At 38.9% G+C, this 27,071-nt stretch overlaps 1 protein-coding gene and 1 long non-coding RNA gene across 3 annotated transcripts in view; one reads left to right on the top strand and one right to left on the bottom strand.

Moving 5' to 3' along the window:
• Positions 1-2,424, bottom strand: part of ZFHX4 (zinc finger homeobox 4) — a 149,779-nt gene extending 147,355 nt beyond the window's left edge. For both annotated transcript variants that reach the window (XM_064389743.1, XM_064389764.1), the window contains exon 1: positions 2,046-2,424. The gene's annotated coding sequence lies outside the window, so the exon portion shown is untranslated. The remainder of the gene's footprint in view (positions 1-2,045) is intronic.
• Positions 163-27,071, top strand: LOC135281143 (uncharacterized). Its single transcript, XR_010347898.1, has 2 exons — positions 163-321; positions 25,913-27,071. It is a non-coding gene; the product is annotated as an uncharacterized LOC135281143 (long non-coding RNA).

Here is a 27,071-nt window from a genome sequence, read left to right as displayed (position 1 = left end):
TGTGTCTGGCTTAATGTAAATCTCCACCATCTTCAGCCTGGCAAGTTGTCTTTTGGTTGGGCTTTTTTTTTTTTTTTTTTTTTTTTTTTTTTTTTTTTTTTTTTTTTTTGGTGGGGAGGGGGGTGTTATGTTTGCGATCTCTGCCTTGGTACCTAAGGAGGAAGAGGAGGAGGAGGAGGGTGTGTTACTGAATGGTGGCTAAAGCCTCCTCGGGACGGCGCTGAGGTGAAACAGGCTGAACCCGACTGATGTGGCTCCTCTCTCGGTTGGACCCAGTGCCCTAAGCAGCCGATGAGAGACCCCCAGCCGCCCGGCTCGCAGGTAACAAAAGAAATACCAACCCGTGTGTTTTCTGCTGCCGCTGCTGGGGAGCCTGTGGGGGTGGGGGGGGAAGAAGATGCAGCAGGGGAGGAGTGGAGGGGAACCGCCGTAAGTTGGCATCGGATGGGGGGAAAGTTTATTAGCAATTTTGTAGGAAATTTCATGTCAGGAAAGACGGGGAGCAGGGACGCGTCTGCCATTAGCCGCCGTGATGGGAAGGGATGCACTTGATTCTGGCACGAGCAGCTAGAGCAGGAACCAAACTGCGGCTCGCTGCTTATGAGCTTATTTTTTCCCTTTTTTTTTTTTTTTGTCTGTCTGCTGTCTTTTTTTTTTTTTTTTTAAATACACCTTAGCCTCCGGTTCAAAAAAAAAAAAAAAAAAAAAAAGGGGCGCCTGTCCCGCAAAACAATCACCACTCCCTTTCAAAAAATCTCAGAAAGGCTTCGTTGAAAGCAGTCCCCGACCCTGCCCGCGAGAGCCTTTCCTAAGGAGCGGCTCGGCTCGGCGCGGCGCGGCGCGGCACGGCACGGCACGGCACGGCACGGCGGGGATGCCGCGGGCTCCGCCGGCAGCCGCCCGCAGGCAGCGGCAGCCGCGCATCCCCACATCCCCGCCAGCGGTGCCGAGCCGAGCCGAGCCGAGCCGAGCCGGGCCGAACCGAGCCGAGCCGAGCCGGGCCGAGCCGAGCCGAGCCGAGCCGCCTCCCCGCGCCGCGCGGCGAAACTGACAGAGCCGCAGAGCGCGCTCCTAACGGGCTCCTCTTCCTCCTGCTGCCAGAGCCGGCAGCCAGCAGCGCGATCGCTCTGCGCGCACACACACACACACACACACACGCCCGCACGGCCACCCTGCCTCTGCTCCTGAGAAACCTACCTGCAAAAGAAAGGGGGGCAAAAGGAGGGGGGGAGAGAGGGGAAAAAGCACCCCACAACCTTCTCCTGAACACACGCACGCAGTCAGGGTCCCCATTGCCCTGCTGGCATCCCCCCCTCGCCCGAAAGCGAAAGTTTGAGAGGCCGAGGGGGGTGGAGATGAGGAGGATAGGCAAGGAGGGTGGGAGACCAGAATGTGCCTTCAAAAGGCACCTCAAAGTTTTGGGGGGACCGAGCTGCGAAAGAAGAGTGCGAGGTCTGAAGGGGCTGGCAAGGGATGACTTCTGACAGCCGTAACGTCTTCCCTAATCTGACAGTATTCTCCCCCTCCCCGAGCTCCCTAGAAAAAAAGAGCGAAATAAAAAGTGGGGGGCATCCCCCGAACCTCTTCTGAAAAGCGAGCAGGGTCCTCCACTTAATCTGAAAGTTACAGCCCGAAAGAGGAAAAAAAAAAAAAAAAAAGAAACCCACAGCCCCAAACCAAAACAAAAAAAATACACAAACAAAACGTAACCCCCGGAATAAAAGAGAAAGGCAGTAAGAGAAAGAAAGAAGGGAGAGAGAAAAAGCAGCCCCTCCTTCCGAAATGAGAGCAAATACTGTACCTAAAAGTGGGGAAACAGGCAGAAAAAGGGGGGAGAGAGAGAGGGGAGAGGTACATGGGATCTGGGGATGTGAGTGTGTGTGTGTGTATGTGAGAGAGAGAGAAAGAGGCACAGAGAGAGGGGGAGAGAGAGAGAGAGCGAGAGCGAAATATCAAAGATTGTGCAAGATCAGCCTGGAAAGATAATCGATACTCGACCTAAATTTAACACAAACTACTCAATAAAAGTTAAAGAAAAAACTTACTTTCCATTTCCCCTCGCAGTTCCTACTGGATCTTCGCCTCTCTTTTTTGTTTTGCTTTATTTACTTAACAGCTGATCACATCCAAGTAAACGAGAGAAGGTTCATTAAAAAAATAATAAAAAAAAATAATCCTCCAACTTTATTGGGTGAAAATAAAAATGATTGAGCAAGAAGTGGGGGGCATGGAGCGGTCCTTTGGGGTCCGGGAGTTGTTAAAGCATGTGCCGACCGCGGTCTCGCTGTTTGGTTGTGAAGGGGTTGGGAAAAGGAGGAAAGGAAATGAAAATCCGATATGTCTTTATTCTGCTAATTATTATCGTTTTAGCCCTGTTTAAAAAAATGGCTGATTAAGTTGAGTGCGCATGTCTTTGTGTGTCTATTCCCGATATGCACTCTGGGAATGAGAGAGAGAGAGAGAGAGAGAGAGAGGGGAGAGAGAGAGAGAGAGGAGAGAGAGTAAAGAGAGCGAGGGAGAGAGAGAGAGAGAGAGCGAGGGAGAGGAGAGGGAAGAGGAGAGGGAGAGGTGTAATTAGTGAGGTGATCAACATTCTCCGGGCTGCAAATGACGCGCAGCCCCGGAGCCGGAGGAGCCGGAGCTGCCGCGGCTGGCGGGGGCTCGCCGGGGCTGCGGGAGCCACAGAGCCAGCCCAGAGAAGAAGGGGCAGCAGAAGGGAGCTCATGGATACAAACACAAGTCTGCAAACTTCATTAGTAACACAGACACACGCGCACAGGCACACAAAGTAGATGGCTAGGGAAAATTAAAAAAAAAAAAAATTAAAAAAAGGAGGGTGGCAGACTTGCTCTTTTAACTGTTCGGAAACTTAAAAAGAAACGGGTCCAAATTAATTATTGCATCAGGGAGATATTTCTGTCTGTCTGTCTGTTCATCTCTTACATTTTCTCTCTTTTAATGGGGATTTAATGAAAAAAATTTTTGCATCCCGTTTTTTTCAATGGGCTAATGAATGTATGACACATCTGCAAAAGGAAAGGTAATATATCTATAGGATAGGGAACAACTACCTACACAGAGATAAAGACGAATTTATTTACACATGTGCACACAAATGCACACATGTGCACACTCACATCCTACATCATATTTACACATATGCACATACATTCAACATACACACAGTCACACAAAACACAGCACACTTTATTTGTTGGCCAGCATGTAATTGCTTGGAGATACCAACAAAGTAAAAAGCAAAGCCTTACAGAATATACAATATCAACTGTAAATAGTCTTATCAAAATGAAGTAAATATCAGCCCAAGAAAAGGGGCTCTTTGCATATATTCCAGGTTTCATGCATATACATGCATCATCTTCCAGTCTCCCTGCAAGTATTGATATTTTATTAATATTTTATCTGCTATATTTTACCAGACATATTTCATTCTTGAGGGGAGGGGGGCATACTATTATGATGAAAAGTAGGGTAAAATGTACAGATGTCATTATAAATCGGAATCTTCTACAAATATTTTCCTGTGTGGGATTTAAGAAGATTGCTTCTCATTTGAAAATCTAATTATCTTAACCTAATACTGCAGATGTGAATATGACTGACACTTTCATTAAAAGATAATTAACTAAAACTAGGAATAGACATACTTTAAAATACCCCCTACTGAAGATAAAAACATGACTATTCAAAGAGCATCCGAATACACCGCAGGAACACGTGCAGATTTTTGATAATGCTATTCCAGAAATGGGTATAGCAGAAATGGTCACTAAGTCACAGGAACATGCAGGAGATATTTACAGTACCAAGGACCCCGCGCAGGTGAACCATAACCTTAGAGCTGACATGCCTTTGAAGTTCGTGATTCCTGCGATACACATCAAAACCTTGTCTTAGGCCTTAAACACTAAAAACCAGCAGGAAGGTTTTATCACAACCTTCCATTAAAAGCACACACGCACAACAACAACAAACCAGCAAAAACCAGGATGGCAGAAATATACACCTCTTTGGGCCCTAAACCTCCTGCGCCAAGAGAACATTTTGCAAATACTGGAGCTAACGCTAATAGGAAAATCCCCACCTGATGATGAATTAAGGCTGCCCTTAAGGAAGCACAGGCCAGTGTCAGAGAACCGAGTGTCTAAAAGCAGATGTTTAAGGTCAGAGTGAAGGTCCTGATAGTTTTGAAGGAAGGGGGGAAAAAAAAGGGCTTTGGAAAGGGGAAGAAAAAAATACGAGGAAGAAAACCCCCAAAACAAACCGCCAGCCTGAGAGTACAGCTATTCAAAAATTCGGAATCTGCAAATAAAGCAGGGGAGGACCCCTACCCCAATCCAGAGAAACCTTACTTTAAACTTCAGGAAAATCTTCAAGATTCGAACTTAAGGGAAAAGTCAGGGCCATTGGAGGGTTAGTGAGAGCAACTTTGTTGCTTTTCCAAGCCTCACCTATGCATTGCACCAGCTCATCAATGAAAAAAGGTGTGAGCATATGTATGCAGATTTCCACAGGCACTGTGCCCTGTCAATGAACATAATAAGGAAACTAGCGATATTCTGCATTGTTGTTTACACGGTGGGGAAAAAAATGCAAACAAAGGCTGAAAATGAAATCTCTGAAACCTGTTTACAGTTATCAGATTGAGGGAGTATGATGGAAAGAAGGATTTTAGGTTTAAATGGTAGACGAAACGGAACTCTGAGATAGAAGGATGCATTGTCCATTCAAGTGCATGCCTGAAGGATGGCAACACATTTCCTAAGACTGAAGACAATTAAATACAATGTGATGAAGAAACACCTGAGAACAATACATCTATTTCAAATTCAAGTGAAGTAACACGTATACTTAATGTCACGGAAGAATAAGGAAACGAAGATAATTTAGTTTTAAAGTCGTCCCCCCCCCGTACTTCCCCCCACCTCTTTTATTCCTAGTGCTTTTTCCTGGTGAAACATCAATATCATTAATGTCATTAATGTCAAAACACCAAACGTCAGAACAGTCAAGTCATTCTTTTTTGGCTGTAGATTTTTCCCCCCTTTCTCTCGTCTTGGAGGGGGATATAGGTTTATGGTGTTCTTGAGTTACAGCTAAGGAACAAAGGAGGGGGGAATAAGGCAGGAATTGCGACAGGAGAGTCTACATTTTTCAGGGTTTCTTCTGCCACTGTTTACTGTCCATCCTAACATTTTAAACCTCTGTTTCTCTGCCTCTCCCGCTTTCTCTCTCCCTAAAAATAGTACCTATCGAGGAGCGGGGGGAGGGCGGGGGTAAAAAAAAAAAAAAAGGCACTACGGGATGTTAACAGTTTAGAAGGAACCCGGGGATCGCCACGTAGATAGGAAAAATCGAAGAAGGTTAATTCCGGGAGGCAGCAGCAGCAGGTTTGTGGGATGTGATAAGAGCGGAGCGCAGCGCGGGCTGGGGGCGGCGGGCGAGCGGAGCGGCGCGGCCGCGGTGCGGTGCGGTGCGGGGCTCCCGGCGGCGCGGCCCGGCCCGGCCCGGCCCGGCCCGGCTCCCGCTCCCACTCCCCTCTCTCCTCCCTCTCTCGCTCAGCTGATCGCCCCCGAAGTGTCTCGCCTAACCTCTCAGCTCCTCTCCCCTGGTCTCGGTGGACCCCCCGCCCACCTCCTCCGAACTTCTCCTGCAGGCACCGTTACATATTTTGGGTTTTTCCGAGCCTCCTGTTGAAACCACAAAAAAGCTCTTGATAGTGACGTTACATTTCAAAGAAAGGGAAAGGGAAGAAAAAAAAACCTCAAAAACCCCTCAGCCTTTTCTGTCCTTTACCATCTCCAGCCTTAGCCCTAAGGAAAACTTATTGGCCTGGGCGAGACGGAGCTGATGGGGGCCAAAGCCCGACACTGACCATTCTTTAATAGACAAAGAAATCGTAGCCCAAACCGGGCTCTGTTTCACCACGTCTCCCCGTCAAGCTCATTTCACTCCCTAAATCTGCGCTGCGGACACACAGGGGCACAAGGATCTGCATAATTACAGACATAGCCGCTCCCCTCTTTAATAAACCGACATAATTCCCTAATAAGCGTTCCCTTCCCCCACCTTCTCCTCTCCGCAGACCCCAACCCAAGGGAAAGGGGATCCATGTCTTTTTACTGCGTTCCCTAAGTCTATAGATGAGCTCAGTTTGAAACGAGGTATTACAAGATTTCAGTGTTACAGACCCTTTATCTGAGCTACAGACACTTTCAGATCCCCTGCCCCCACCTCCTCTCCTTTTTGTTGTCTCTTCTCCTCCCGGGGGCTATTTGACAAAGGCAGTGTGTTAACTAACATTTTTGTTTAACTCAGCAACTTCTTTTCAAAACATACTTAAACCTGATAGCAATCTCTTGTACTTTTTTCTTTTCTTTTCTTTTTTTCTTTTTTTTTTTTTTTTTTCCCGAGATGAAATTGACTCTGAACCCAAAGCGTTTGGCTATTATTAATAATTTCTTTCTTTGCAGGTATCATATATACAAATCTTTTGTTAATTTACAATGCTCTTCCCCGCCACCCCCCACCCCCCCCCGCCCCCTGCAAAACATTCCACTACACACTTAAAACGGGAGGGGGGGGGAGTGGGGGGGACGCGAGGAGAAGAGGGAGGAGGGAAAGAAAACAAAAATCCCCACTCTGATTCCTGGAAAGTTTTGTTCGAAAAAGAAATAAAACAACAAAAACATACTGCATTTCAATTCTGCCTTCACTGCCTCAGATTTGGCATTCACCTACTGAAAGTGCGTCTAACGAGCAGTGACCTTAGAGAAAAATCACAGCCGAATAGTATAGACATCTCGCTGAGATTTTGAGCTAAATAGTGCCGATCCCGATTGGCTTTTTCTTCTTGTTGTTATTTTGGCTGGAGCCGTACAAAAACGCGCACCCGGACATTACTACAAATAAAAGCCTTCCAGGTCTAAGTCTGCTGCCGGCGTTTCCTCCGGAGCCTTAACAGCCCTTTTTCAGCTCCTTTCTTGGGCAGATCGCGGGGATTAAATGCCCTGAACCTGAGCTCCTGGCCTTGGATGGGAAGGGAAAGAAAAAGGGAGAGGGAGAGAGAGAAAGGAGAGGGTGAAGGAGCCAGGCGCCCTCTGGGCTTTCAGAGGTCAGCGCTTTGACAGTGCTCTGACCTCCCTCCCCTCCCGGCAACCACCCCAGTGTTTATAAACAAAAACAGTCAGGACTAGCCCCAAACAATAGCAATTCACCAACTTCACAGGCACTTCACCAGCTCTTATGCAAATAAAGGAAAACGACCGCTTACCACCGCTCCCCCCCATCCCCTCCAGAAAGCCCAAGAGCATATTTCCAGCAGTGATATATCCAAGGGAAAAATTTTACATTCTATCCTGGAAAAGGACAAAAAGGGACTTCAGAAATAAAACGGTTCTGGTAGAAAGACAGACAAAAAGGAGAAAAAGCCAATAAAACTACCGATCTTACTGCAGAAAGAGGAAAGTTATGAAATATTTATACCTAAATCCAGCAATCCACACTGCCAATAAAACAGGAATCTTTGTTGTGTAGACAATATGCTAAACTACCTCTGCGACAAACAGCGATTATAAAGCAACCAGAAAAAGTTATTTTCGCCCAAGGAGCCAAGTTTTCAAAGAAAACGTGTGGATTTTACAGCTAAATAAAAGCCACCACCTCTGTGTTATCCGTAAAAACTACACATAAATTAAAAGCACCGTTAAAAGAAAAAAAAAAAAAAAAACAACCTTCCAGCAAGCAAGCAGCACATCTGATCTGACTTACAAAAAAAAAAAAAAAAGAGTATAATTAAAACCATCTTTAATTACTAAAAGCAGCGAGCAAAAACTAAATGAATCAATGATTTCTCCCCAAAATATTGTCCGCCAAGGTATAGAAATGACAGTTCTATAATCCTGCATTAAAGCATAAATGAAACCCCACAATTCAAGAACTGATTACGCTAGAAGAAAAAAAAAAAGTAAAAGGAAAAAAAAAAGGTCTTAATGATTTTCAAACTTTTGTTTAAAAAATTATGAAGATCAGGAAAGGTTGGAGGAAAAGTTAAAGGAAATATACCTCAAGAGAAAAAAGACCATCTCCTTTTCTTCTTTGTCTATCAGTCTCCAGTTAAAGCATATGGAAAATGTTTTCAAAATGCCTAGATTTGGCACATTGTCATTGCAAAGAGAGGAGCGCAGTGATGCTGTTATAGAAAATGGGAAATAAATTCAGGATTGGGTGCTGCCTCCTTCAATGCGGATTTATCTAAGTTTAATTTAATATTCCGCAATCACTGTATGATCGCATATAATTCACCAAGATTTTTAAGGGCTTTGCCTAAATATGTTGACCACAGGCACAAAGTAATTTCATCAGATTATTTCCTTCTTTTATTTGTGTTTATTTTTCTCATTAGAAACACTTTAAATTGCAATTGTAAATAGTAGAAATGATAGAATATTAGGTTTGGGGTGAACAAACGCTCACGGAAGGCATTAGCTTTATTAAAATCATTCAGAATGTAAAATCAAAAAGCACAAAATGGTTGTTTGTAAAACACTAAACCTTAAATCGATTTATTGGCATTCCAATCGATTAGATAAACGGAAATCTATAGTAAACATAAAAGCATTTAAAATATTTTTCTCTCATTTATAAACAAAACTTTTCTTTTCAGTAGAAAAAAAAATATTATCAAACGACTAACAGGAAATTCTTCAGATATCAAATTACGATAATAAAATTATTTCCACATGGAAAGGGATAATGACAATGATGATAGTAATTATAATAATGAATAATTCAACAGCCCTTTGACATATATGGAAGAGCCTGGTTCAAAAACAGCTTTTGAAGGGGGCTACTTTTAGGGGATTTTTTAAATAAAATTGAAATTTGAGGCTGAAATGCTTAGATTAATTGACAGTTTAGGTGCATGTGGTGAAATTGTGTTAATTTTCTTCCTGCAGTTTTTAAGGCACAACTGCTCTCTTTGACATCATCCCTTAAATTAAGTTACCTCTTAATAGTGGTAAATAAGTATGTAAATATATAAGCCACCCCTGAATTTATGGGGGGAAATTTTTGTCTCCAGACCAGGGCGATTGGAATGGGGACCTTTTACCTTAAAATTTAAACAATTTGCCTAGCTGGCAGAGTACCTTCCAGATTACAGAAAAATTGTGCAAGCAATAATGTATTTGACCACTTAAGTGAAAGAACACAATTTATTTAGGGGTGGAGGGTGGGGAACTGCAAGCCGGAGAAATGCAGCAATCAGCTTGTGGCATTCTGGCTGCGCGAAGAGGAAGTGTTGCTGTAACGGGTATTATGTTTATTTGATAAAGAAAATCAATGAAAGTGGCTGTAAAGTAGTTAGTGAGGCGTGTGTTTGGGACTCGGGTTGAATAGTGACTCCAGCGGTCTGGTCGATGAGCTCTAAGAGCTCTGGAAATCTAACCTAACCCTCCGAGTGAGCTCTCTCTCACTCACTGCTGCACCTTCCCCAGGCTGGGAGACTTCAGCCCTTGTCTCCTCCCTCCGTCTCCTTCCCTCTCTCCCCACATCCCTCCCTCTGTCCCTCCTTCCCTCTCTCCTAGTTTTCCGCTCCTGCTTTCCTTCTTCCCATCCGCTCCAACTGTTCCCTCTCCCAGGTATATTTGCTCCCCTCAATCTCTCCCATTCTCTTTCTCTCTCACATTCATTCTCTCGCCCCATCTCTGCCGTAGCTGTTTTCTCCCGGTCCAGCTGGTTCTCTAAGTTTCCCTGTACTTTTGAAACCTTTCCCCTTCTTTAATTCTCTTCCTCTCCTCTCGGGTATAAATATTCCTAAGTCTTCTTCCAGCCTTTTTCCTATCTGTCTTCACCAGACAAATTTATCTCTTATTTTGGATTGGTTCCTCCGGACATGTGCTATATTAGTAATTATCCCTACTCATTTCCCTTTCACACACCCATGCTGAAGGGATGAGCACACCACGCTCTTTCCACAGCTGAAATATTTTAGACATTGGCTAATCTTCAGTGGTGCTTTACTTCAGACCTTCTGCAGCTATTACCCCCTTTTCTCCCGCTATTCTTCATTCCCTTCAATTTACAGCAGAAATGTTTCTCCTCCTTCTTTTCATTTCCTACTTTACAATTTCCTTTGGGGTTTCTAAATAGTAGTATGTCCTTTGCATTTCCCTACCCCCATCTCCTTCACTGTCTCACTTCAGCTATTTTGTTTACCCGGTTGCTTAGAGGAATATTTCTTTCCTTAACAAGTTTATCTCTCTGTCTTTCAGTCTCAGCCTATTAAAAAAAAAAAAAAGAAAGAAAAAAAAAAAGAGAGAGAGAGAGGGGTAGAGATAGACCGAGAGAGTGGAAAAAAAAAGTTCAGCTCTTTTCAGCGAACTAACTTGGTTTCAAACTTCTGGTTTGGATTATGTGTCATTATCTATTTTTCCCTTATCGTATCCCCCGTTGCCCTCCCCACCCCTCCGTCGCTAATAACATCTTTAGTGTGGTCAACGTTAAATATGGCAGATCTCCGAAAAATGCCTCCTCTCGAGCTCTCTGCTGGAATTCATTACCCGCCCCACTCTTCCCACCGCCCCGTATCTGCGGGGCCCGGCGCGGCCGGTGCGTGGAGCCCCGCGGAGCCTGCGGAGCGGCCGCTTCGCTCCGCCGCCGGGCAGCGCCCCCGAGCCGCGCACGCCGCGGCAGCGCCGGCGGCCGCGGGGGACCGGCCACGGGCGCTGCGCTCCGCCGGGGCCCCGCGCCCGCCGCGGGAGCAGCGACGCCTCCGGCGGGGGCGGCCCGGGCCGGCGGCCCGGCGGGCGGGGGCGGGGGCGCGGCCCCTGCGGCCGGCAGGTGCCGGAACCCGCTCCGCGCCCCGCGCCCCGCTGGCCGCGGCAGCATCCCCTCCGCGGGAGGTGCCCGGCTTTCCCAGCCAGCCTACCTGCCCTTGTTTGTCTGGGGCAGGAGGAGGGGTTTGGAGTCTGGCTCTTCTTGCTATTTTCTTTTTTTCCTCCTTTGCCCCCCAGACTTTCTTTATTTTTTTTAATTTTTTTTTAAATCCCTTTTCCCTTGCTGTGTCCTGATTGTCTGGAGTGGGATCTAGACGAGGGATCCCCCCTGGCGAAGTCACTCATGTGCTGCTGGCTGTGACACATGCTACGTGTGTCGCCTTTGTATGGTCCTGGTTGGGCCACATGCACTTAGCCTGCAGTTTAAGGATTTGCTTTCGTGTGTGTAGTGAGTGCTGGAATAAAACAGGATTTCAAAGGGTACCACTAGAGTTGACATTTCAGGCCTGCTCTGGGTTTTATATAAACCTTAACCAGAGGAAACGATTGTTCCAGGTTAAATGGCCCTAAACTTTCCATTGTTTCATTAATTGGGATCTTCTGTTTAGTTCTTGTGACAATTCTTTTAAAGAAGGCAGAGGAATAAATCTAATTCATTAATTTCTTCCATACTGACTGAAAGATTTTTGCTGTTTTACACATGGCTGGAGTTATGTTTAGACTTACTTCTTGTCTTTAGGTTCACACATGAAGTGAACAGAGGGGGCTTGATCCTGCCAGTCCCTTCTCGAGTGAGTAAAACGTAGGTCTGTCTCGTTGTTAGCAACTCTCACTACCATCAGGGCCTCTGTTTGGTGTGATATCTGATAAAATGATTTTACCTATTCCAGGCACCCATAAGGCTACCCAAAACAAATGTTGTCAAAACATGCTATATGTTTTTTAGCTAAACCTCTACTAACTTTAACTTTCTTCTTTACTTAAATGTGCTTGAGGGAGGAATGATAGCTTTTACGTTAAATGTTTCGTAGTACTGACAGAGGCACAAATGGAAATTAATATTTTTTACAGTTTCAGAGAAAATACTATGCACAAACGAGGCAAACAATATAATCCAGAAGTCTTATTAATTAAAACCCAATGTAGGAGTGTACATTTTACAAATATTTGCCGGGGAACTTGGACTCTTAAATTCTGTCAATATCTCCATCACCTCAGAAATTATTGCTCACCTATATCCACAGTGACCCCAAATTGTCAGAGAGAAAGCCTGCCAGTTGTAAATCCACACGGGGCTACAACAGGATTGCAATTTATTATAAAGCAGAAATGTTACTGAAGGCAAAATTGGTGCCTATTCCCAAGTCCACACCTGAAAGGAACACATTTTCCAGAAATAAAGATGTTACAAAGGATTGTTTAATAATTTTTTTCCATGAGATAGCACCATCATATTAGGTAGACTATATTTTTTCTGGGTTTTAACCAACTGTGAATGTTTTTTAAAAAATTGTTTAAAAATAACAGGGACAACTGAAATTCAATACCACCTTGAAAAGATTAAAATATTTACTTAGGCTGCAGACTTTGTGCATGACAGTACATTATAGAATAGTCAGGATAGAGAGATACTTTTTCCTTCTTTCCCCAAAAGGTTCAAGCTTGGTATAATATTCTTGCTTCCCACTGGAATGATGTTAATGAGTGCAAAAAATATTCTTGATGTAATGTAAAAGAGGAAATGAAGGACTGTTATAAAACTAAATTTAAAAGTATGCTTTAATACTCTGAAAAACAAATACAGAATAATGTATTTTGCAGGGAGATCTTATATGCCATTTGGAAAGAGCTTATTTTAAACAAGTGTGTCTGTACATTCCTTCAGATAAAAGTGTGAATACTGTGGTTAAAATCATAGGATTTTTGATTTATATATTTACTTATTTTTATGAGAAAATGTTTGCAATATAAGATATGCATAAACAAATTCAAAGAGCATCTGAAATTTATTAATAAATTAAAAAATTTAAAATGCTACGAAGAAGCGTTTGTAAAACTCCTAATTCCTAAAATAAACTTGTGAATCTAAAAAGGTGCTAACCTGCATACACAATGTAGACAACTTTCCCCTTTCAATTAATTTCTACTGTCAGGAGGAACTAAAATGAAAACAGGAAAAGGATTTCACTCTTTTTCTCCTTAAGCTCCTTTAAAATTATCTCTTCACAGAGACATCCTGAGAAATTAGAAGTACCATAGGAATCAGTATTTCTACCAAATAATTATTTTGAAAATGAATTTATATGCCATTTTCCTTTGTTTCTTTCAGTAGGTAATAGTGAGTATTGTCACCAGTAAAAAGGGAATAAAAACTAAGACTAAAACCTGCTGTAAGGCAACAAATAGATGCTTCTATATTTACAGTAAAATATTTTTATTTTCTTTTAATAGGAAGCCTTCATAAATTATTAAATCACACGATCACGTTAACAATGGAGTTGAGCACAAGCAGGTAAAATGCTATTTTCTGTGTAAGAGTCATACTTGAACTCCTCAGATGCTTCATACCTCTTTTCTACGTATTCTTTCATTAACATAACATTATTCAAACTTTTATTCTGAGACTATTATAACGAGTAAAACATATTTCTCTGTGTGTTTGTATTCACCAACACACAGAATGAACTGATCTGTTCCTGGTTCACACAAAAATACTTGTATATATTTATAAATTTAAAAGCATACGAAGGTCTGCTCAGTGTTTGGTTTTGGCACAGTAATTAAGGTGTCAGGATTCAGATACGCTTTAGTGCTGAACATTCAAAATTTAGCATTAGAGCCCCTGGTTCATCTACAACAGGATGGATACTGTGTTTATAGAGTTCATTTTTGACCTTACCTGAGTAAGTACTTTAAGTTAAAGTATGAGATGCACCTAGAGGGGTAATACATTGAGTTTAATAGGAAGACAGTTAATAACCTTTTTTCATCCTCATGCACTATCAATCATGGCTGTCACCAGTCTGCTGAATCAAAGCAAAAGTGTTCTTCACAGATGACTGATTAGAAACGCAAAATCACAAGATCCATCTTCATGGTCACTTTTATTATAGTCATTTTTAAACTGACAGCAACCTGCTCAGTTTCAGCAGACTGGGCATCACAAATAGTGTCACTCAGTGCAGCTAAGCATGAGAAGATGTTGGCTGGATTATACTTAAAAATAATTAGGCCCAAAGCCTTTTGTGGAAGCAAGAAAAAGGATTTTTGTGGTTCTAGCCCCATCTTTTCAACACCAGCAGTAGCCTATGCTTTTACAGTAGGTTACTATTGGAAAATATTTTCATCCTTCCACTCTTCAAGTGAATAAATCAGTTTTTGTGGCCATTGGATACTTTTTGTAGGTAATGTGACCAGTGAGTTTTGATAGAAGCCCCTGTAAGCAGAGGCTTAACATTGCATACTGCTATTTATACAGTGCTGTGATGAACTGCTGGTTTCCAGCCTTCTGAGGAATATTACAAAAGCTAATTACCTTGTTAACTAGATTTGTTTCAATAACACTGTCTCCTGTTCAAATAAACTAGTGAACAGTTCAACGGTTTAAGGTTATTTATAAATTGAATGGGCTTCAGCAAATTTAAAATCAAAATGGTGTAGGTGAGAGGGGGAGGGAGAGAAAGGGAGAGAAGGAACACTGGTACTGCAAGTTGTGATCTGTTCTTGTGTGCTTCTGGAATACAGTGAAATCTAATGTAAGTAAATGTATTAAGTAATGCTGAAAAATAAAAGCTGGTTTGTTTGGAGGTTTTTTGTTTGATTAGTTTTTGGGGTTTTTTTAAGAAATATAAGTTGCTATTGCCTCTAAAGGGTGCTTTTCCTGTGTGAAAACTATAAGATTGGTTCTTTAATGTAAATAAAATCCTTTCCCTCTACTTAACTCTGCTTAACATGAGGAAGAAAATAATAGATTCTGATTTGGAATTTTGATTCAAGGACTGTTGGAGTGAGAAGACAGCCAAGACTAATTTTTAAATTAGGTGGAAGCTAAATAGGCCTCCCTCAAAACTCTTCAAATCTTTACTGGTTTTTAAAATTTAAATTCCACTTCATCTTGTGAACACAAAATAACATATTGAACCAGCCGAGCATCGTTTCAGAGTTATCTTTAGAATTGCAGTGCAATTGTACATCTGGTTTGCCACTTAACTTTAACCCCCAAAAGGTATTCTTAACAGTATGCCTGATTTGTGTAGCTGTGATTCCTTTCATATAGCTCATAGGACTCTAAGTTCCATATATCTAAAACTTTCCTTTAAAACACATTTGGTAACTATGAGTGATTTCAGTGGGCTGCAGTGTTGGACCTTTCTTGCAGTGCCCCTTCCCATCCTTCTCTCTCAAACTGGAGGGCAGGACTTCGGTCAAATAGGGCTCTTCCAAAAGGAAATGCCCTTCATTTCCACCCTCAGACCTCACTCTTGCTTTTAGCACTTGGCTATAAACACACACACAGAGTCAGTGGTGACTGACTCACACTCAGTGGTGATGAAATGTTTTCCTACACAAGCATGCAAGCACACACAACAAACACGCTACATACATGTTCTTAACACTGACATGCAATCACTGCTGCCTGGAGAGGTATGCTGAAACATGAATACCAAGCTAATCATGTCAGGAGAATATCTTTATTTAAAGTATCTTTAATAGTTTTGTGATATTTCCAGGTAGTAAAGGGACTGAAGAAGGAAAGCAGGAAGCAGAGGAGGCAGTTTTACGTCCAGCTGAGATCCACGTGCCCTGCAAACAGTTTGATTCCCCTCTTTGCCCCAGTTAATCCTTATCTTAAGGATATAATTAGCATTGATAATATGGTCCCATATAGAAACTCCATGTTTTTTGAAGTGGTTTTAATATGCATCTATATTTTCTGATGAAAAATTGATACACTAATGCTGACTGACATCTGTCTAAAAATCAGAGACTAAGTATATCTGAATTTAAATTTCTGAGCATTAATCAAAACCTTATCAAGCAAAGAAACTAGCAATGTCTACTGATAAATAATAATATTTTAATAATTATGCTTTTGGGGGAGGACAACATTTTTTCCCTATTAGATATTTTAAATGCTATATTCTAGACATAATTGGCTAAACAAAGTTGGCTCTAAATTATTCCTGTGCACTTTTCTGTGTAGTAAGAACATATTATAAAGAAATCCTGAGACCTGGAAGTATAACAATCTGCATTAAAAAGAAAATAATGGGCTATAAATGCTTTCTAGTTTCAGGTACAAAAGTTGTTCTTTCTCCTAGATATTAAAATAACACTAATCAACTTCCTAGGTTTGTTTTCTACCCAGTTACCATTTTAAGACATTATGGAAAAGGTGATCACTATAGCTTAACTTAAGCACATAGTAAATACATGCATCTCAAAAATGAGCATAAAAGAATGAGGAATGGTAAGAAATTGTGTAGGGTTTTTTTTCCTGCCACAATGAAAGGAGACACAGGTAATAATTACTAAAATATTTTTATTACCTTAAGGAAACAGCTACGTCAAACTGACTTTGTAAACTTTTGGAATGCATATGTTGTTTTACTCTATATGCTGCATCTTCCCCAAATGTATTGTTTGTTGTATGCTTATTTCACTTGCTTATCCGGAATATTTATTACATATTAGTATATAGAACAGAGTTAACTTTAAAAGGATAGGATTTTTAGAAATTAACTTTGAATTAACTATTTTTCTAACTACAATTCTATCTATCAATCCTCATAAGACATGACTGAAGTAAGTACTAACTTAGTATTGAGGAAATGTTGCAGTAGAACAATTATGTTTAAGTACTGAATGCATATAAATATTTTGTAAGATTTACCAAGATATAATTAATATAATAAATAAGTAAAGGAATTTGCATCTCCTTTAGTGATTACTAATGTAATTGATGGGAAAAATACTTAATGTGTAGGTACATCCATGGAAGACAGCAGCTGAAATACAGTGTAACTTTTATCTTAAAAAAGCAGATCTACCCAAGTAAATAAGTCAAACAGTACCTGGAAGGTTTCTCTTTCCAAGTACACTTAGCATATATAGATCCATGAAAAGTACCCATCAAATCGTCCAACAGCAAAGCAGAGCACTGCAGACAAGAAGACCAGGAATTCTCATACCACACCTGCCTTTTTCTGCTTGAATATGCAGCTATTTCTGTCCTTGCTGCTTTTTAGTTTTTTTCCTCTTTGGTTTCTGAAATGTTTCTTGTAGCAACTTAAAAGGAGGAAAAAGATTTCCTATGAGCATCAGGTTGCAATAAATGTGTGTATGTGAGAGGGAGTGTGTGTGCATACAAAGATGGATCAGGAAGGCCAGGCTGGTCATCTTTCAGCATCTGTCTCCTACCTGGGGCTCAGAACCTCAGCTTTCAAGGGAAAAGAGCAGGGAGCAGAGGTCATGCAAAACATTTCTATTTATATATTAAAATTACCGATATTTAGAATGAAGATACTGTCTGATATCAATATTCCCAGTTGCTCACTAGGCAGACAATTTTTACCTTCTCTCAAAAGGTATCGGTACTTCTGCGTATCAGTAAGTCCAGATGACTGCTCATCAGGACTTCAAAAGGATTCTGCATTTTTCCTCTGCATTTTGTAAAATATTGACCACATAATATGAAGTGGGGATTTCTTTTTGTCGCCTTTTTATTCATATTTTTTTTAATCTTTATACTCCCAGACCTCTTTTTATTTTCTGCCACCTGCAAAATATAATAGCCACAAATCCTTGCATGTTGTCTTTGAAACTATGCTTTATAAGAGCAATACTTTATAGGAAAGATGTAAATATTTCTTTGCCAAATATGCCAAAACCAAGTGTTTTTCTTCCAACAATTAGAAACAATACCTATTTATGTACTACTGCTGAAGGATGCCCATTGAAGCTTTAATATAAACTTCATGGATATGCTGAATACAGTAAAACAAGTGTGTCTATTACAGATTGAAAATGAGAAGAGCTGTCTTATTTCTCAAGTAACAGATTCAGGGAAAAGCACATATACTTTATTTTTCATCAATCTTTTTTCTGTGGTCTAAATCATAGTTTAGATCATAGTCTGTTATGCTAAAAGGAAAAGATTATTTTTGTATAAATGTCCATCTAGGATTTTGGAACCCTGCTGTGGAATGCAAAAGGGGTAAAAAAATCCCCCAAATTTCTTTGAATAGTTTAGGTGCTACAGTAGCGATTTTTTTTTCTTTTAATATTTGATCTATGATCTTTCTTTGTAGCTGTATTTAGGCTCTGTTTTCATTTTTGTAAAGCACAGGTTTTCTTTTTTTGTAAGCTGTTCTCCCATAGTGCATCTTAGTTTAATTCATTCTTAGCAAAAGAAACACCCAGGTTCAATCTGGAGACCTCCTTCCAACATAATTTAGCTAGACCTTTTCTTAGTAAAGGTTTTCTGGTTTTCATTTTCACTTCATATTCTCAAATAAAAGATCCTTTGTTGTCTACCATTTGATTGGACTTAATGAAAAACACTCCATTTTAACTTAACAGTATTTCCCTTTGAATTTATTATATTTAAGAACACTGTCAAAAATCAAGCATTTAATCTCAGGTTTTTATACTTAAAATTATATTGCTATCATATGGTTCAATGAGGTGATGTAGAAAATATATTGAATAGATTTCAAAAAGAAAAGTGAAAAACTAGCCTCATTTTAATATGAAACTAAATACTATGGCTAATGTGCAGATTGGGTATGGTAGTTGACTTTAAAGACTACCATGTGACAGGGTGCCAACAGCTGAATTGTGCAGTATTGACTAAATGAGGTTCACTGATTTGTATTGAGGCTAATATCTTCTTTAAACAATTCCGTGTAAATTGTGCGTATAAAGTCATTGGAAGCTATTTCTCAGGACAGCCTCGCTGGCTAGCTACCTGCTGGAGTGAGGAAGATAATCAATAGAAAGAAATAGAGCTGAGCATGAGACTAGGAAGCTTCAGAGCAGTTAGTGCTGATAAAAGTAGATGATGTCAATATTTGGGAATAACACAACTCTAGGATAACAGACAAAAGAGAAGTGCATATGTTGTAGAGTGTTCAAACAGGGGCAGAATTAATGCATAAGTGGCAGATGTTGCCCCAGGCTGCAAAAAGACATTATTTATTCCAGCTATTGTTAAATTCCTAGCAATACACCACTGCTCTATATAGTATATTAAAATTACATCTGGCAATGAGGAAGCTGGAATATTTTTTACATGAGTCAAAATTCTCAGATATAAATAAGTGGATGAACTCTGTTGACACAGAGCATTTTCCACACATCTCCTTGACCTCATAAGGACGAGCCTCTGTCAGAACAGAATCTTGCAACAAAAATGCTCAGTGGTCTCTAATTAAATGAATATTTAGAACTAATATTTAAAAGAGTAACAAAACCAAAATGTAATGGAACATTTTACCAGAAATCAATTCTTTGCTTGTAAAGATGTTGACATCCTTGAGTCCACCCTCCTCCCCCTCTCTTTTTCTTGTGTTTAAGGATTATTGAAATGAAAAATTCCCAATGCTCATTCAAATTTATAATATGGTGAATGTTTTTAGCCATGGTGTCTTTATTGGTAGTGAAATATTGGTATATTTTTGCTAATTTAATAGTAGAAATCAGTTTTCCTCATGCTGTCAGACGATGAATTTTTGTTCTTCTATGCTGATCTCTCTGTTGATGTATTATGACATAGTCTGTCAACATGAACAGATACGTGAAAGGGAGATTGGGTGACTGAGACATGCAACCTGAATATGGCTCCTCTTCAATTTTAAGTGTATTATCATGTTTGGATACAGTCAGTAGAAACGTATGATATTTTTTTTCCTCTAAAGAAAGCTATTATTTTGATGTAATTTAAGCAAAAGAAAAACAGGTGGACTATGACAAGGTCCTAAAAGAAGAATGAATGAGGTAACTCCAAAACATATGCATGTGAACTTAAAAAACTTTCACTTATAAGTTATAGCTCTTTAAACCTAACATTTGTGAAACACAAAAGTTTTTGTGTAAGAAGAACCAATCCAGGCTTATCTGATTATTAAATGTTGCTATCTTTTCTTAAAAAAAAATTAAATAATTCTACAAGCTTTACATGGTTTGTTGTCACAGATGTTTTTATTGTTTGGTGTTAGATATCTGGATTACATCAAGTAGGTGATTACTATGTCAGCTAAAAAGGTCAAGTTCCCTACTTTTTATTTCAAACCGTCATAAAGAAACCTTTCTATAATGACACTTGTCTATACTGCAGATCTCCCTCTATTCATTTTAAAAAAGCTTGAATCTGATACATTGCTTAACATGAGAGAATTTAATATTTTGATAGTTAATAGTGCCAATATTCATGCTTAAGAGAAATACATGTGTACTGAAATAATTTTTTCAAAGCAAATTTCTTATCAAAAGATAATATTTTATAATTAAAAATACACAATTTACTGCAATAAAAGTTGTTACCATTAGAGTGATGGGCCATCAAAACCTTCTTATATATTTATTTCAGGTTGCTTTCTTTAGTTGTCTGATGTGGCATCATTCCATCTCAAAATTACAAGAATTCATAAGGTTGCTGTCTAATACTTAACTCTACGGAAATCTTCTTTTCAAATAAGCATGCATTTTGATTTGGGACATAGTCAAAAACCTTTAAAGATATACACATCAACTAATTTGTTAATCTTGTGCCACTTTTAGCATTTGTCACACATATAGACCAGGAAATTGGCTCCATCTCATTCTAGCTCTGTGTTGAATTAAAAACCTCTACTGCAAAGAAGAGCATGATGTGGGGAAAGAATAAATTTAGTTCTTTCCTTAGTAATGCACATATATTTCCATACATTTCACATCCTAAGGGAGCCTGTGAATGCATTCAATAAATACAAAACTGTAATTCCAGGAAAAGAGAATTTTTATATTATAAATTTCACATAGTACTTTGTTCTTAAAAGATCTGAAATTACAAACATCATTATGTTTTTTTATTCTTTTACAAAATACAGGAAAAGAAATGGAAAGGTATTGAATTTTAGGGTCATCAGTATTTCTGAGGGTATTAGTTGACTTGAAACAAAAAATATATATTCTGCAATGGCACTTGTAAATTAAAAAAATTGTGTCCAGCCCAACTAGTTCTACCTTATGTATACTGAAATCAAAATCATATATGTAAGCATTTATATCAAACGATTGCCTATCTTCACCTTATATATTAAGGTCAGTGAAAAGAGCAGTTTATGGATAAAGGGCAATAATAAAGGGGTAGCCTTTAAACATGATTAGTTGGTGTCTATTAAAGATGTGTTAAAATGAAATATATACTGCAGGGGAAGGAAATTACTAACTCCTTCTAGGATGATGGACTTACTATATGTGTATTTCACTATACCTTTAAAATATTTGTGAATTTGACTGCATTCTGAGGAGACAGAGCAATGTGGTAGATTTATGAGGGTCTGACGGAAACAGGGCTAGGAAAGATTATGGCATACTTGTTTAGAAAAACTGAGAACTGAAGGTTCCTGATTTACACTGACATATATCTAGATGAAACAATAGTTTGCAAATTGCCTAGAGGAGTTATCTTTTATTAAGTGTTTGATGGGTACAGAAATGTACCTATCTATTCTATAACAGTCTAGGAATACCAACGCAATATTGCAAATACAATTTTAATATTCTTAGATTTTCTTAAATATTTTCATTTTTATGGTCACCTCACCCAACCCTGTGCTGAGCTCCTGTGCCTACCTAACAAGCCATATGGTTAGAGTTTTGTTGCTTTGTTTTGAATTCTTGAGATAGCATTGTGCTGAAATGTTCCCTGCGCTGCAGGAGTAGGAGAGATCAAACCACAGCTTAGGCACTTTTTACCTTTTTCAACAGCTTACCAACATATTTGACACTTTCTATATCTTAACAGTTAGAAAAAGGTGTTAAAACCCCCAACATTCACAATTAATGCATTTCCAAAGGCTTTCAAGTTCGTGACCACATTGTGATGCCATTACAAATGTTTCGTTTGAAATTAGGCAAGGAGTAACAGACAAAGCATGCAGTTTTACCAAGCACTGTAAGATTTCTTGCAAAGAAAGCCTGAAAGATGGGTAAGTTTTCTACTCAGATCAGCTTTCCTTGTTTTATTCTGACTGATGCAAGGTAGATGACTTGTCTAGGAGGAGGTGGGGGGCAGGTTGGCTTTGCACTATAATTTTTAGTACATTAATTTCCTCTTCCTTGAGGACATGCTACTTATTTTAAATCATTATTATCATAGGGAAAATCTGTATTAGTCACTACAATCCTACTTTCATAATTCATATTTTATTAATGCAATTAAAATTGTTGTTTACAAATGCTTTAGCAACAAAATTATAAATTTAATATCAATTTAAGAATGGATGATAATATGCATCCGAGTTCTGTCAGCATTTTTTCAAGCCAGGTGAATGCATTATACAAATATTAGTCAATACTTCACATAACAATCTACCTATTAAATAGGAAGTTTTGTCAAGCTTATATGTGCAGTTTGTCACCAATTATATATATAATTTTTTTTTCCACAAAAATGTGGAAACAGCATTAAAATATTTTAAAGATTTCACAGGCTTCTAATAATGACATAGTACGCACTATCTGTTAGTGTAAGCTTTTGATCAGCAACAGAGAAAATAAAGTTTATGACCAGACAACTATTTATATTTTTATTATGAATATATGTTCTGTGCATTTAACAAAGTTTTTCTGTGTTGTAGCATTGTATGAAGAGCCGTACATTTGTGATAAGCCACATGCCCTGACCCATTTTCATCAGTAACTTGCATGGTTTTCTTAAATCATTAACTTATCAGATCTGGGTAGGGATGTCTGGATCTTTCTGGATGTTTGTATAGCACCTAGCATAATATAATGTGTACTGGAATATAAGGAAATAATTGGCACTTGTTAGTTATAAGCAGCACTTGTTAGCATAGGCTTTCTAGCATGCCAACAAGCAATTAACCTCAGCATCAGTCAATCACCTTTTCCTAGTTAACTCGCATTACACTTTGAGGACAGCTGCCATCTTCTCGTGGAAAAATACATGTAACTGTGCCCCTGAGTGTCATGTGAGTTTCAGACCAGTGTAACTTTATTCTATCCAAAAGAGTTAGAGCTTTCTAAATAGTAGGGTAATCAAGAAAATTATTTTTCTTCCATGACTGTAAATTAGGAGTAAGTGCACCTAATTCATTGGTGCTGCATCTGTTTAAAACTGTGGCACCGAAATTGGAATCAATCTTTCCTTTCTGTACCTAAGAGGTGAAAGTGTAGTACTGTACATAAGTCAATCAATGAAATGATGTTGCTTAGCAATGTAAATGCAAAAGAGTAGATTGCTGATGCCAAGAAATTTGCACCCACATATTGCACCTGTCAGTAAATGGAAGTTTGCATTGCAACTGCACCGCAGTGTGGAATTAATGCCCTAATTAGAGACTTCTTCATCTCTATTAGATATGCCTGACAAGACAATATGGTTTTTTTTAACACCTCATCATTGCTATGGGTGGCAGGAGAACTAGCTTTTTTTATTTTTTTCCTCTTTTTATTTGTATGTTTGGGTTTTTTTAAGACATAGCAAATGATTTAAATCAGTTTTTGATAGGAGTAGATGACCAGAAAAAAGTTTCTGTGTGCTATTTGGGTAGAAGAGAGAGGTTGACAGGGGGTTAATAAAACTGTTTTTTCCCATTTCCCTACATGTAAGTGTGATTTTCTTGGAAGAAAGTTATGGAAGAACTGAACTGTGATTTAAAGCACGTCATTTTATTTCAAGAGCAGGAAGCAACTTCCATAAATGACAACTTTTTTTCTTTTGATAACTCCAGTAAAATACAGAGATGACACCTGTATGAAGCATTATTTTTAGAAAGAGGGACTGGGACACTTCTTCTCCCTTGACTATCAAAATGACATATAAATATCATTTCTTTTACTTTTTCTGTGAGTTTTGTGACTTGTGCCTTGGTGTGTGACTGCGATGTGCTTTTTTTGTTGACAGATGTGAATAAGGTATAGAGAGTACTAAATAAAAGCCTGCCTGGTCCAAATAGGCAGCAATATGCAGCACAACTTAAGGGAAAACAAACAAAAAAAAATCCAAACCAAACCAAAAACTCCAACCAATAACAAAAACTCCCCACAAAAGAAAACCAAACCCAACCAACCAACAAACCACAAAAAGAAGAAAAAAAAAAGAAAAAAAGAAAAGAGATTCACTGTAGACTTATTTCTTCCTGATCAGTACATTAGGGAATAAACTGAAAAATATGGAGTACTTTTCCAGTGAGTGATGAAAACAAAAGAAGGAGAGACTTGAGGCCTGTAAGGTATTTTAACACTGTTTTTAAGAGTTTTACATGTTCAGTTCTGAATAAATCTTTCAATTGTGAATTGCAGTCTACCCAGCTCAGGTAAGAAAACCATAGAATAGGAGTTTCTTTTTTGTTTTACAGAAGTTTAGTTATTATTGCTTAACATTTTCCATGTTTTGCTGACAGAAATTCTTTGGGGAATGTTTAAAGAATGGACTTTTTAGTGGATTTCTTTGGGGTATTCTTTTCAAATAGTCACTGTTGAAATCATCCTGAGGCATATTTGGATCTTAAGTCACTTTATACTGTATTAAGTCACCATGTAAAGTTCCTACTAGTAGCTGGGAATTACCTTAGTGATATTAGCCACTTTTCAAATACAAAATCATGTATTGGTGAAAAAGTTCTATGACAGTAAAATATAACTAGGTTTAACTTGGTTGTTGATAATGTCTTCTTCTAACTGTACCTTTGTTATCTACAACTACAATTTTCATCTCGCCTGAATCTTCTGATCACTTTATTTGGTACCAGAATTTACAGTCCCAGAGCAATCCCCACTCTTTTTGATGAGTCACATATTTAAATTTGTTGGGTACACCCTGGCTGAGTTGAGCAAGGAGTGGCCCCACAAGCAGCTTCACTGGCAGCTCTGAAGGAGCAGTAGCCTCCATCTGGGCTGTGACATTGAGCTAGAACAGACTGAAACTGCTTCCTTTAGTAGCTGGCACTGTTATGTTAGAAAGCACAGCCAAGCTGTACTTATACAAAGTATAAACCCATGCCAATGCAGGAACACAAGATACTGCGGATTCATGAAGCAACTTTTTCTTTTTTAAATGTTACATAAACCTCATGGTGCAACTGAGGTAGAATAGGAAGCTATAGGAAGCTATTTTTCATGTGTAACTATTACGTGCCTCAGGAGAGCAAAATGCTTTTGACTATATTTCTGCTTAAACTATTTAGGAGACTACTGGAAAAGTTCTTAAAAGGAAACTGGATTATTTGGATTAAACTATTTTTTAGTTGTCTGATAATTATGTAAGAACATGAAGAAATGTAAGGGGAAGTAGAACTATGTAAAGCAGAAGGAAGTGTACTCACTGGTAAAAATGAGGTGAGAAAATGTTATGTTTTGGTATAAAACATGTTTCCTGGTAGTACTTTTGCTGAAATCAGCATTATGAAGCAGACCTATGATGATAATTAGTTATGTAAACTCATAATGCAAACTTGTAGTGTGTTGCAAGCCTGGTAAATTTGTTAACTTTGTTTTTTTTAGACTAACTGGTGATTTTACTCATATTTAAAATGATAGATACAGGGAGAATAGGACAATTCTTTCTTTGTTTTGACTCAATAGCTGTTCTACTGCCTTTTTGCCTAGTGAGTCAGAGAATCATTTTGGCCATTTAACTTGTACCTGAAGTATGTTCATGTAGTGCAACATAGTTTTGCCTCTTGGTTATTAAGACCAGCCATAAAAATCCATTTTAAATGGTGACTTAAGAAATGTATCCTTGTCAATAAACATGAATTTGTAGCCTTAGTCATCTTTGATGACTAAAATATATGGTTGCAAAACATGAAATGGTATTAATTATTCAGTCTAAGTGCTCTATTCTGATACTTTTTTGTACTTACACACACATTTTCTTTTCCTAGGTATCTTTTTAGTGCTGAAATGGACACACTAATTGTGAACCACGTGGTAAGGAGCTCCTTCTAAAATATGCAGTAGCCCATTTACTGGAATTTAACAGGCTGTGTACTTTAAAGCCTCTCTTGCCTGTAATCATGTGAACAATGCTTGCAAGTCACAATGCCAGCTCGAGATCCAGCTCAGCATGGAACAGCAACCCTGGAACAGCCCCCACCACTGGGCAAGGGACAGAAAGGAGATGGTGACCTGCAGCAGGATGAGAGATCTCACTTACCAGGATTTGCTCACAGTTTTGCTTCTGGCAACTAACATTTCCATTCTTCTCAAAGCTTCTGCATCTGTGTCATCAGACAAAGCCCCATGAGCGGTGGCAGAGCAAACTGTAGCCTTAATTTTCAAGTTTGAAGAGAAAAAATTATTTACATGTCAAAATTCCAGAACTGGCTGTTCAGAGGTCACTCTTTGTTGCCCTCTACTATGAACCATTAAGGTTTTCCAAAGCTCTAAAAGAAATGGGACATAGTCTGGGGCAGAAAAATCTTATTGTTTTAAATTTGCTTAAGTCTGAATACATTGCATTATATGATTTTTGTCCTACCACACTAACAAGAAAGATGGGATGTTTCTGTCATTGCTTGCATGAATGACTACTTAAATTGAGCTTGCAGGACAAATGTTTGACCCTTCTTAAGTTTTGTTTTAAACTGAAGGATATCTTTTAATTGATTAGGACTTTATACTATTTTTAAAGGAAAATTATTGATTCATGCAATGAATTTTACTGTTTTATCAGCCTTCCACCTCAGTATTTATATATGTTTGGTTACAAATTTAGGTAACTGTTTAACTACGTGTTTTAACGTTGCCCTGCCTTTCTTCTTCCCTTTCCTGTTTAAGACAGGTTTTTCTGAATCAAATCCTTGAATTTATTGACGATTAGTACAATTTCCAGACATATCAGCAAGAGTTTCTGTACTAAGTGTGGGAATATCGATGTTAAGTGGAAGCACAAGTAATGACTTTTTTTTCCATTCACAAAGGAAGCACTAAGACATCAAGGTTATCCAACAGAAATTAATAAATGCAGCCTGGAAAGTTATTATTTTTCCAAACTGTGAGAGGATCTCTGAAATAATAAAGATAACATACAATAAAAACTTG

This window comes from Passer domesticus, chromosome 1, assembly GCF_036417665.1.
Source record: "Passer domesticus isolate bPasDom1 chromosome 1, bPasDom1.hap1, whole genome shotgun sequence".
Lineage (NCBI taxonomy): Eukaryota > Metazoa > Chordata > Aves > Passeriformes > Passeridae > Passer > Passer domesticus.
This window is presented reverse-complemented; position numbering and strand designations above follow the sequence as displayed.